This window comes from Xenopus tropicalis, chromosome 8, assembly GCF_000004195.4.
Source record: "Xenopus tropicalis strain Nigerian chromosome 8, UCB_Xtro_10.0, whole genome shotgun sequence".
NCBI classification, from domain to species: domain Eukaryota; kingdom Metazoa; phylum Chordata; class Amphibia; order Anura; family Pipidae; genus Xenopus; species Xenopus tropicalis.
This window is the reverse complement of record NC_030684.2, coordinates 101,802,591-101,815,982: the sequence shown is the minus strand read 5'-3', so window position 1 is coordinate 101,815,982 and position 13,392 is coordinate 101,802,591. Positions and strand designations below refer to the sequence as shown.

The following is a 13,392-nucleotide window of genomic DNA, read 5'->3' as shown; positions in this document are numbered from 1 at the left end:
TTATTCCACATTAAAGTGCTGTACCATTATTATTCACCCCCTACTCCCTTTCTCTGCAAATATCAGCAATACCATATGCTCCTCTGTATGTTCAATGATGATGTCTAAAAATAAAAATCAAGATTTTAAGAAAAAGTTACAGCTGACACCACTTTTTTGCTTTATCAAACTCACCATTACTAATGAGTTCCTCCAACACATAGGGAATAATGTTCTTTGTTCCTCTACAAGACACCTGAAAGAACTGTGTTCCACTTGGGGATTAGCAGGATTTTCTCATTGATTTCTGTGTCAGGAAAGAGATGAATCATGATGGAAGAAATAAGGGAATATTTGTGAGTGAGAATACTATTAGAATGCTCAAACACATAACTACAAAGTTGAATTGCCTGGAGCACTAGTCAATTGTGGCTTATTTAGTAGTAGTCCCTGTGAGTTTGAGAAGAAAAGGCAATACAATTAAAATGGCACTCCTCACGCATTCCTTAAAGAATATATTACTCACTCAACCTTAAAGAAGCACTGTCATTTTTGAGAGGCCCTGTATACATCATCTCTTTTTGATTTACAATGATATGACACCATGTCAGATTTAATATACAATAAAAATGCAGCAATTAAAAGTATCGCAACCTCAAATGTCACAAAGAGATTGTGGTTAACTCTCCACCTTATACGGGTTACCAGTATGTGCTCAGTACCTAAGCAGTCTGCATTCATTTGAACTATTTCCATCCTACACTAAGGGGCTGATTTACTAAGACACGATTTTGAATCCGAATTGGAAAAATTCCGATTGGAAACGAACATTTTGCGACTTTTTCTTTTTTTTTGCGAGTTTTTCGGCGTCTTTACGATTTTTGCGTAAAAACGCGAGTTTTTCGGCGTCTTTACGATTTTTGCGTAAAAACGCGAGTTTTTGGCGTCTTTACGATTTTTGCGTAAAAACGCGAGTTTTTCGTAGCCATTGCGAAAGTTGCGCAAAGTCGCGATTTTTTCGTAGCATTAACACTTGCGCGCAAAGTCGCGCCTTTTTCGTAGCGTTAAAACTTAAAAGGCGCGACGTTTTAACACTTTCGCAAGTGTTAACGCTACGAAAAAATCGCGACTTTGCGCAACTTTCGTATTGGCTACGAAAAACTCGCGTTTTTACGCAAAAATCGTAAAGACGCCGAAAAACTTGCGTTTTTACGCAAAAATCGTAAAGATGCCGAAAAAATCGCAAAATTACCGATCATTACGAAAAAAACGCAATCGGACGCATTCGGCCCGTTCGTGGGTTAGTAAATGTGCCCCTAAGCCTATCGATCATGTAAAAAATTACAAACACTTCTTGAAAATACATCTGGACGGGCTACAGGTATCAGGTAAAAACTGGTTTAGTCCAGCAGGTCTACAGTTACCAACACCAATCTCATTCAAGTTCCATGACTCCATAAAGGGGTAATGCTACTTTCCGTTATTCTTGCAAATTGATTATGACGAAAAACATTTTAACCTAAGTCAAGTACTGGAGATATATGGCTCAACTACTGGAGATATATGGCTCAAGTACTGGAGATATAAGTACTGGAGTTACTATTTTACTAAAATAGTAACTCCAGTACTTGAGCCATAAATTGCCAGTACTTGAGCCATAAATCGCCAGTACTTGCGTCATATATCTCCAGAGTGTTTTTGTACCTTGGATATTTTTAGTGTGTAATGTACATGGCTAATGAGTGCTGGGTAATGTGCGCTATGCAGAGGCTGCTCAGTAGGTCAAGCCAATCAGAGTGTACTTTGGAAATGCATGGCTAATAAAGGGATGCTAGGGAATGTGTAAAAACTAATCGGATGGCCACGGCCATAGAAGATTTGTAGGGAAGGGTTGCTATTCATATTGCTGAAGCTGTGGGTCATTAATGCAGCTGTAATTATTTTAGTGTATTGTTACTGTATCTCAGAAAACTCAATACAGAGATATATACTTGTGTCTGTTGTGCTCATAGATATTTAGTTTTATAACAATAGTAATTGGCTCCTCAATGTAAAATTATTATGGGATGGCTAGTAGTGACTCAATATTGCCATTCGGGTAATGATTGATCATTACCAAATTTTACAATATACAGGCAGCTAAAATGATATACGCTAACATAATGTCTTGTTATGATGAATTTATTCCTACAGACTGTGTATACTGTAGAGACTGCTTAGATTTAGGCATCAGAAGATCCATAAATCAGTCTGCTTATAGTATTGATTTTCTGACTAAAAGACAATGGAGCTCTGTAACCAGGTTGGTCAATATTTTATGAATCTGCTGTAAAGGAAACCTTTCTTACAGTTTATTTTAACTTTTCTCCGTAATAGGTTAGTCAAACTTTTTGACAAAATGCACTATACCGAACAGCGACACATCCTTCATCTCCATATGAACCTTTCTGTGAGACCTGATGTTACTCAATGACACTTTCCTTTATGACACCCACAAGTCTGTGTATATGGAGTTATTTGTGCGCTTGTCCATGAAATATTTATATTCATTTCTGTGCCTGTGTTACGCATTCTGGCTTTGTGACAAGTTACCTCTCATTAACAGAAAGTCATGTGGCGTGTCTCCGTCTAACATCATGGCAGGTTTCTGTCAATGTGCACTATGAAGGTAGCACTGTCATTATCTCTGTAGCATTGTGACACATCAGCTAGAATAATAAATCACTGCTTGGAACTCAGTCCCTCGTTTAAGGTTAAATGACAGAATTTGTTGGATGGTTGGATGACAGAATTTGTAACAGGCGGATTCCTGTAATTGTTGTGACAGCATTCACAAGGTAATTCAACCTATTTGGAACCTCCAAACATTGTTGGGCTTTTTGAATATGGGTACTGTTGTAAGTACTGGTGTAATAAGAGGTTCAAAATGCTTAAGGGACTTGTGCAATAGCCATAAGGTAAGTACAAACTGCACTCTCTGTATTGTGCTGAATTGAAAATTCAGTTTGAGGTTGAGTTTTAGGCACAGAGAGCAGTGCTCAAAGTCCAACTCAACTCAATGCTTGCCTCCAGAAGTACAGAGTGTGGCTCCTTTCTTGGGCCTTCTGAGTGATGTGCAAGTAAGGAGCAAAACAGGGGATGGCCAGATACAGGTACAGCCCTTCCAGTGTCAGATCTAGTCACAGGAGAGTGGCTGGCAGGAGCCTATATGCTGTATAAAGTGGTTATTTGACTTAGAAAGGCCAGGAACATGTTGTTATAGATAAGTGATTTATTAACAAAGAAATAATACCATACAGCAGATTCAGAACAAGATATAAGAAATACCCGTACAAGTCCTTTTACCAGGCCAGAGGTCAGGGGCAGGCGGCAAACAATAACAAGTCTTTGGAACAAAACAGAAGGTCAGGGCTGGTGGCAAACAAGGAGAAATTCAGAGGCTGAGGTCAATAGGAACAAGGCAAGGTCTCAGGAACCAGGAACAGGCTGGGATCAAGGCAGGGACCAGGCAAGGATTCAGTGGCAAAACCATCAGAATCAAGCTAGGGAGCTTAATGATCAAGCAACAACCTGTTGCAAGGAACAGGCTTATAAAGCCCCCTTATTACATGATCATTGGCACATGTTGTCAATGAGGCAGGCAGAGGACAGAGAGAAACCGGAAAAGAAAAGTTATATACCACAGAAGGACAGACCAGCACTAACAGCCCCAGTGGCTCAGGAGGTTAGTGCAGTTAACATTCAGCACACAGTCCAGAATTCGATCCTGGATGGTACCTGGCATTCCTGTATGTAGTGTTGGGAGGTCCAAGCAGCACTGCATATAGGGAGAGTCTCAACTCTTTAAGCTCCACTGAGAAAGTGCAGAGAGTTGCACCAGTCAGTGGCAGAAGCAAATCCCAGTGGGGAAGTAACTGCATTGAGGGATCTGAACATGTTCTTGAAATTTCCAGCCTTCCCTCTCTCCGCAATAAATAGAAAACACACAGAAGTTGGACTAGGACCACTGTCATATGTAGTGTTTCTATGCCGGCAGAGAGGTAAGTGGGGACCATGAGTGGCAGAAGTGGGGTGGGTTCTCTACTAGCACAAAAATGATGTTAAACTCGATCAGTGTAAATATATGGCACCAAGTGAGTAATGAAAAATAAGATATTGGAGGAAAGTACACTTTTTCTGCGCAGACACAGAGGTCTCTGTAACTGGTATGTGCAGCTGGCCAGAGGGTACAATGCAGCTGCAGTGATATTTCCCTTTATACACAGAAGGATCTCCATCAGTTGAGACACGGCAGAGATCCCTTCACTGATTTACAGCAGAGCACTCTCCTTTCTGTAGTAGATTTGCCAGGAGACTACACTTTTAGTCACAAGATAGCAGCTTTGCAGATAGTGTGCTTGGAACCAACACAATAGAAATGGGGAGACAGTACTTGTAGGGAGCAACAAGCAGTTCACACACTTGACACACATTCATCCAACTGGGCATGCGACTCCGTAACTTTATTCACACATCCAGGGGCTAACAGCAAATAGGCATACATCCACATTGTTCCAGGCATACACTTACAGGCAACATTCACATCTTCATACTCTCCAGAGGAAAATGGCTCCTAACAGCAATAGCTAGGCTGGGTTAGCAATCCCACACTCCCTGCGGTGTCCCTTTGCTATTCTAACCAGGCTTTTTCCTACTGGCCAGACATCTGGCCTGAAGCCAATCAACCCCTCTCACTAGCCTATCCTGTCTGCTTGGGTCCCTATCTGGTGGATGATCCAACTGTTCCCACTACCCTCTACGTTGGGACAGTAGGCAGCCCATGCTAACTAACCTAGCTCAGACACCTAGTGCCTGTTCCACATTTCTGCTTACCTATTCTAGCCTGCTTCTACTCCATACTGTCTGGTCTTCTCTTGCTCCCACTGTTCCATCTGCTGTATGCTCCCATAAAGACCCTGAATCTGGGTGTAGCCTTTTGCCTATAGGGTCCCTAATGGCTAGCTCTAAGAATTACATTTAAATTATCTACACTTCCACCTACTGGTTAAATAAACAAAAAACACCTTTCCTAACATGGGTTCTACTGCCACCTATTGGCAATTTACAGAAAGATTATTTAAAAAATACTATTAAAAAAAATTGTCACTTTCTGTGACACTGTACCCATCTCATTAAATTATAATATTACAAATTATATATAATATACACTAATTGCATACTTCTATAAATTACATAATTACATAAGGTTAAAAAACATTCTTTCTGCTTATCTCAAAGGAGGCCCTCGTGTCCTTAGTAAAGATCTACTTGTGAATAATTCAACTTTGCCTGCTTTGGGACACCCATAATATTATTTTTCACAGGATACCATTTAGCCTGAAGCCTTTGGTCTCTTGGAACACTGTCAGGTATATTTATAGTAATTTCAACCCCCTACTCAGAAATGCCAGTGAATGCAATAGATGTCTGATGAAGCCGACCACAGTTCAGTGAGATGGTGTTACTGTTATGACCAGCGTGTGTAAATGATGTAGTGAGACTATTATAATGTTATGTAAGGACAGTAGTAGCTTATGGAGATTTGTTGCATTATCTGGATGCAACAGTTCTCAGTTTCGGCTGCCAACATTTGAATATTTAAAATTGATTCAAAATACGATTAATATTAAGGTCAAGGGTATTTATACAACAGCTGCCATAATAGGAACTGCTAACAAAGACAGGCAGCAACAATCTACTGGCAAATGGCAGGTGATTTATTGTCAATGCTTGTACATAAATATGCTTAAATAGTTGTGTACGTAAAGATCTTATAACGCACAATTGGGGCCTTTAATTAAACAGTCAAAGTACTGTGGTTTTTAACCCTACAATGCAGTATTTTTGCTCCAGAATTCCAATGTAACCACAGATGCCTGCAAAACAGAGCCTGAAAAAATTGTGCTGCAAAGCTAAAACATTTTGAGTCAATTTGTGGGCAAGACCATGTATAGAAGCCTTAAAGGGATTATGTATGTAATCTATATATTTATTTATAAAGCGCTACTTATGTACGCAGCGCTGTACAGTAGAATAGATTAATACAAACAGGGGGTTATTAAGATAATAGATAAATACAAAGTATAACAATAAATACAGATAGATACAAGATAAATACAGCTGCAATAAGTTAAGAGACAAAGACACAAGAGGATGGAGGTCCCTGCCCCGTAGAGCTTACAATCTATATGGGAGGGTAACTTACAGACACAAATAGGCAAATATAAGTGCTGTAGGTCACAGTGGGTGACAGTACAATATAAGTGCTATTTCCCAGATCAGGTGCTGGGCGAGTGCTCCAAAAGGTAGTCTTTTAGTTTGGTTTTAAAAAGACTGAGGGAGGATTCTCTCTGGACGAAATCAGGGAGGGCATTCCCAATGTAAGGGGCAGCAGTGGGAGACAGCAATAGTAGTGGGGATTATGTCATCATTCATACTACTATTTTAAACTTCATTCTTAAACCAGTTTATGTATTTTTTTAGCTGTAATATTGGTGGGTAGGCAGCCATCTCAGTGCATTGTGCCTGAGTCTGAGCTTTCAGAAGGAGCCATTACTTCACAATGCAACTGCTTTAACATAACATTGTTTTTCCTACTCAGTGTAACTGTTGAAGTCATTGCCAGACTTGGGTGTTTTTGTAGTGAGTGCTATTCTTATATGTACCATTAGGGTGAAGACAGATGGGGCTATTAGTTGCTGCAATTTTGAAAAAACCCCTTTGCGGTGACTAATCTCCATGCATAAACATACAACTGTGCAGTAAAAATCTCCGTTAGGTTTAGCAGTGGTGATTAGACGCCACGACTGGATTTTAAATCACGGCAATTAATTGCTCTGTCTTTTTTTGCCCTTAGGTGGGGCATAGGCGCATATTTAGCAATACCTGTGCCAGGGAGCGGTTGTCTTATTAACTTCCCATTGTTCTGCTGATCGGCTGTTGGGGGGAAGGTTGGGGGGTGATATCACTTGCAGTGTAGCTGTAAAGAGAGACTGAAGTTTACCAGAGCAAAGGTCACATGGGTGAAGGCACCTGGCAAACTAAGAATAAATCTAGCCCCATGTCAAATTTCAAAATCAAATATACAAAAAATCTATTTGCTCTTCTGAAAACAGGATTTCAGTGCAGGATTTTGCTGGAGGAGCTCTATTAACTTGTAAAATACATGTTTTCCCGTGACAGAATACCTTTTAAAGTAGTTTTAAAGCAACTGGAAATCCTTTCTATTCACTGTGAAATTACCAGCAATGTACCCCCTCCTTTTTACATGTATTTTAGGAAAGAGGGTTATTCATATACAGCAGTATACAGTGATTTGTAATTAGCAGGTACATCAGAATATAGATGTACAGCAAGGAAACCATCACACATAGCCAAGATCTATCTGCATTATCTGCCTGAGAAGCACAATTAGCACATTGCCCTACAGAAAATCTGAATGCTTCAATTAAAACCTGCAATTAATGGTTAACTCGCAACCGTTTGGACGAATCACCATCACAACACACAGAACATAATTACTTATTGTATTGTTACAATGTTCCAAATGCTAATTGCCAATTATTGTGTAATTCCTTTATGTTTACTCCTCCTATCGTTATATCAGTATCATATTGTTTCTTAATGAATACATATATTTCAGCATATTTTAATATGAAATGAAATGTCTGCAGTGGCCTTTAGCCCTCATCCCTTTTGTAACTTACTGCCAAGAAAACTGCTGCAGTGTTTGTCATAATTTGTCTCGGGATCTGAGACGGCATTTATTATAAAATTACATAGTAAATGTTTAATAAGGCAAAACCATATTTTGACACTTCTGCTGCCTTCAGCTAATTTCAGCGATAGCTCCACAGGTCTTGGCAGTTTTTCCAACTTTTACATTGTGGCTTTTTTTTCTTGCTGTTTAAATATTCACCATAATTCTCATTGACCCAAAAGGAATTAACACATAATTTATTATGATTACATAGAAATGCATTGTATGCCTATATATGTAAGTGTGCAAGTGGCACGTCCTTTTAACAAGCAAGGAGATTATATGGTTGCTTTATCAGTAAATAGATATTTTTATTAATGGTGCTGAAGCAAACCTTTAACAGAAAATAATTATCCAAATCATTAAGCTCTGAAAATGGTTTCCATCTGGGTTAAGGGTACAGATAGATTTAGTACTCAGCACTATTGTTAAGCACCCAGGTCCCATACCTATACTGTATGTAGAGCATCTGGCGCAGTGCCTGCACCTTGTGGGATCTGACATTACACTATACTATTAAATCTATACAGACCAGTGTGCTTTTAAAATTGGAGTAGCGTTATTGTATGTGTGTAGAATGAAAGATACTGTTGTATTGCACAGACAAGAAGCAATTTCCTTTTATCTCCTCATTTTTTAGTGTGGAGCTTGTACCTTTCAGTGTAAGGCACAGTATGAAGTGAGGATTACAAAGGCAAGCCGCTGCTTCTTACCTGCTGAAAAAGAACAAATGCAACAACATTCTTTTTAAGTTGTATCAAAGGTTTGGAACTATGCCATACACTGTAAGTCTGTGGATGTTACAACATGCATTCCTACAGAATAGTGACATCCGTTGTAAGCTTAGTGAGGGCTGCAAGGGCCAAATTAACACGTAAAGCTTTAACTGTGTGTGTGGAATCTCTGGAGAAGGACCAGTTTAGGTGTGATAGGCTTACAAATGCAAGCTACAACTGTAGCAAATAACCCCTTAATAAATCATAGGATTCCATTTGATTATGGGGCATTCTAATGGGAATAGTTGCCTGATGCCATAGAGTTTGTTCTAAAGCCAGACCCAGTGTCAGACCGGGGTGTTCGACCCTGGACAGGGCAGGAACCATAAATACAGCAGCAACATGGCAAGGTATCCAAAAACCCACTGACTAATCCCACTGTTTTATTCTCTGCTCTGTCTGAAGTTAGGCTGTCAATTAAATGGAAAGAGAAAATTATTAGATGGGGAGAAAAAACCTTTATGTAAAAGGAATGGAACTTATTATGCTGTTTAAAAAAAATGGCAACAAAATTCGCCACACATTGCCAGGGTTTGCTGCATAGAAAATGGTGTCATTTTTATACAAACCTTTTTTTCTTCCACCCCAACTTACGTAAAATAACTGTTTAAAATCTGGTGTTCAGATGGAGAAATTCGCCATTTATTTTACAGTTTTTTACACCATTTTTTTGGTGAATTTAGTTTTGCACCGCATAATAAATAGGCCCTGCAAGTGCTTTCTAAAAGTCTGGTATTTGTGTTTAGAAAATGATCATGGTTAGCTTTATATGCCTATTTTGTTGCATAGCATGCTTGGGTGCAAGGGAGCCCAGTCCTAACATGTAACTTGACCAGGTTATAAGTATGGGACTCACCTTTATGTGCCACGTGACTCACATCCTCACACCCAGCCCCTTACCTAGCACTTGACTGGCACACAAAATCTTGCCTGGTTGCTGTGGGCGCAGTTATTCAGGGATATTTAAAAGAAGTGGGTTTTGAGTAAAAGTATGTGAATTGCCTTGAGTTTTTGAATTTGTATAGTAAATGTGCCCTTAGGTATTTGACTACAAGAATAAATGGTTAATCAATTTAAGGTTTTGTTGTCTGCTCATATTTACTGAAAATATATGCCTTGTTGGCAAAGTTTTTATTTATCATTTTTAAAAGCCCCATACCCAATCTAAAGATTCTTGAGTTATATTGATAATTTTTCCCCTAAAAACATTTATAATGGGTAACTTATGTTTCTACTCAAAACTACTGCACATTTTTCCTAAAATGAATAATTGTTACAAACCTTTTCAAAAATCCACATGTTCTTGGATACAAAAATAAAACCGAATCAATATGAGTAACACAGGTCTGAAAACTACGAATATGATTAACAATACAGGTATGGAATCTGTTATCCGGAAAACTGTTATCCAGAAAGTTCCGAATTACAGAAAGGCCATCTCCCATAGATTGTTATAAGCGAATAATTCTGATCTTTAAAAATGATTTCCCGTAATATTTATTATTAAATATATTAGTTTAGAACGTTTGTTTCCATGGAAGAAAATGCCCCCAACTAATACCAAGTCTGTGATATCTGAATGGCAAAATGTAATAATTTTGCTGATTCAGAGATTCCTAATACCTTTCCTATTATCTGTAAGATTGCAAAAAAAACCATAAAGCAGTATATTATTTATGTGTTCTGTTGCCTATTCGATCATTCAGTTTGCACTAATGGGACATTTGCAGATAGCTGACTTATTCATTTTAAAACTAGGAAATGCTGAATAAGTGTAAAACACAGAAGTAAATTAAAGGGGAAGCGTAGTCTCCAGAAAAGTAAGCACTTTTCCAAAGTAGTAATATATATTTTCTCAGCCATTTATTTATTCTTTCTCTTATTTTCTATCTTTTCTCTCCCTGCAGTGTTCCCCTGTGTTTAAAATGACTTATGAGTATCAATTCCTAATATACACGCAGCATCCTTCATTCCACCATTATCTATTAGTTTCCTGAATAATAAACACACTGAGATCAAGAATCCCTGAAGTTACGAACGATAATGTAGCCTGCCTCTTTCTCCCATTTTTTTCTCCTCTGGATTTATTGTCCAATATCTGCTTAGAGGGTTATTGTGAAGGAGTCTCTGATATGGAGCATAATAATCTAGTGACACGCTAAGCACTCTGTGTGTGAGGTGAAAGAATAGTGAAAGTCCATACAACAGACTCTTTTGTAGAGTTAGGGGCCTGATTGGAGACTCTAACACAGTTAATCATTTTTATATGATATTATTTGTCATATGAAAGATTCCCCAACCTCTGTCTTGGTGAACAACATTTAAATTTAGATGGGAAACTAGATCACCTTGCAAAATTTCTGTGGGTTTGCCAAAAAGGCTATTATTGGTTACTGCCCCATGTACATCATACGCGCCCGAGGCTTTTCTGCAGGACAGAAATTCCAAATAAACACGTGCTCTGAGGTCTTGGTGCACATCATCAAAGGGGGCGGTGAGCAACATTATCCATGAAGAGTTTCCCATAGGAACACTCACTATATTTTCAACAAAAAACAAGTCTATGCATCCTGTGCTGGAATATGGCCAGAGCTAGACCTGTAACGCTTGACTGCATCATGGAACTTGGCAGCTCAGCCAGTTGTTGTTAGCCTACTCGGTGACAACATATGGGGCTTCCCTGCCGGCCCTTAGAAATAAATGTGCGCTGATACAGCTAGCTTTTAATTGGATATAATAGACTCACATTAAACATTTGGCTGTTTCTTAATGACTCATTGGCTAAATGTAAGATATAATAGACTCACACTTTGCCATCCATTTTGCTTTATCTTAATGGTTCATCGGTTGAATGTTATATTTACCAGAAATGCCCAATCCCAACTCACTTTTGGTTTTGTGTCAATTAAAGACCATAAAATGCAAGGTTTTTAATTTACTTGTGCTGGTTATGTATGTTAGATATACAGTCTCCCTGTTCTGTAGTAAAGAACCGTCTACCTTACTGTCCCTGTAGAGCTAAATCAAATGAAATAGCTTTGCACACATTAGCTATATAGACCCCTCTAGGTTTAATTTCTAAATCTGAGCTACTGAACTGAGCCACATTGATTTTAATTCCACTTTCCAATAAATGCTAAATGAGTATGCTGGGAGGAATACAACAAGCGTGCAAATAGCAAATGTTGCTTACTGTGCTGTTGCTATCCAAGCCAACGCCATCAAGGATACATCTCATGGGATATATTGTATATCTGCATCCTTTTAAGTTATGGACAGATCAATATAATAGTGGGTGTTGCCTATTGAGTGGATCAAAAGGATAATAGATTCAATTATTATTGCTGTGTATTTATTTGAACTTTAGTGTCAAAATATTTTTACAAATAAGGGGCAGAAATAACTATTCGCTAATTGTAAACAAATTTGTTTCTGTTTGATGTTACTGGTCCTTTAAATGTGTATAATGTGTACATTCCTTTAGTGTCTGCACTCTATAGTCTATGCTTATATTGTATGAATTCCCTACAAGAAAGTGGCAAAGAAACTGACCCGAAAAATATTTAGAACATAAAAATCTGATATTGTAAAATGAACATATGCTGCTTTCTCTGAAGCAAAAGGAATATTGGATTTGACATATTATGCTAATAAGGAATGTTCTACTTTTCCTGCTCCTAAAGTTTATAACTCTGGAAAGAACAAAGAACTTGTTGCCAAGCAACAATAATAAAAAAAAATAGTATTCTGTGCTTTAAAAAGCAGATGTGATAATGCATAATTTCATAGCGAAGCTTTTGCAACTGAAGTAAAGTACTGTAAGTCAGCACAAAATCATTTCCAAATTTTTGGAGATTGTGTAGAACAACAGCAATAACATAATAAAATAAATTAATTTCCCAGCATCAATCATTTCCTGAAAAAAAAAGTACCAGCAGAATTACTTCATCTTGCAAAAGTGCTTAAACAAAGTCTGCTCTCACATTATTAGGGCGCATATATTCTGATTATTATGGCACATATTTGCAGGTTATTATGGCACATATTTGCAGGTTATTATGGCACATATTTGCAGGTTATTATGGCACATATTTGCAGGTTATTATGGCGCATATTTGCAGGTTATTATGGTACATATTTGCAGGTTATTGTGGCGCATATTTGCAGGTTATTATGGCGCATATTTGCAGGTTATTATGGCACATATTTGCAGGTTATTATGGCCCATATTTGCAGGTTATTATGGCACATATTTGCAGGTTATTATGGCACATATTTGCTGATTATTATGGTACATATTTGCAGGTTATTATGGCACATATTTGCAGGTTATTATGGCGCATATTTGCAGGTTATTATGGCGCATATTTGCAGGTTATTATGGCGCATATTTGCAGGTTATTATGGCCCATATTTGCAGGTTATTATGGCACATATTTGCAGGTTATTATGGCACATATTTGCAGGTTATTATGGCACATATTTGTAGGTTATTATGGCGCATATTTGCAGGTTATTATGGCCCATATTTGCAGGTTATTATGGCCCATATTTGCAGGTTATTATGGCCCATATTTGCAGGTTATTATGGTACATATTTGCAGGTTATTATGGGTCATATTTGCAGGTTATTATGGCGCATATTTGCAGGTTATTATGGCGCATATTTGCAGGTTATTATGGCGCATATTTGCAGGTTATTATGGCGCATATTTGCAGGTTATTATGGCGCATATTTGCAGATTATGACAAGGGCAGCGTCAAGCCTCTGCAGGAAGGACAACCACTGACCCTTTCGCTTACCTCATGTGTATCTCCATTTCTGGAACCCTTTCCCCC

At 38.2% G+C, this 13,392-nt stretch overlaps 1 long non-coding RNA gene across 2 annotated transcripts in view; it reads left to right on the top strand.

The window, feature by feature from the left end:
* Positions 1 to 13,392, top strand: part of LOC105948236 — a 123,190-nt gene that overhangs the window by 38,468 nt on the left and 71,330 nt on the right. The window lies entirely within an intron of this gene.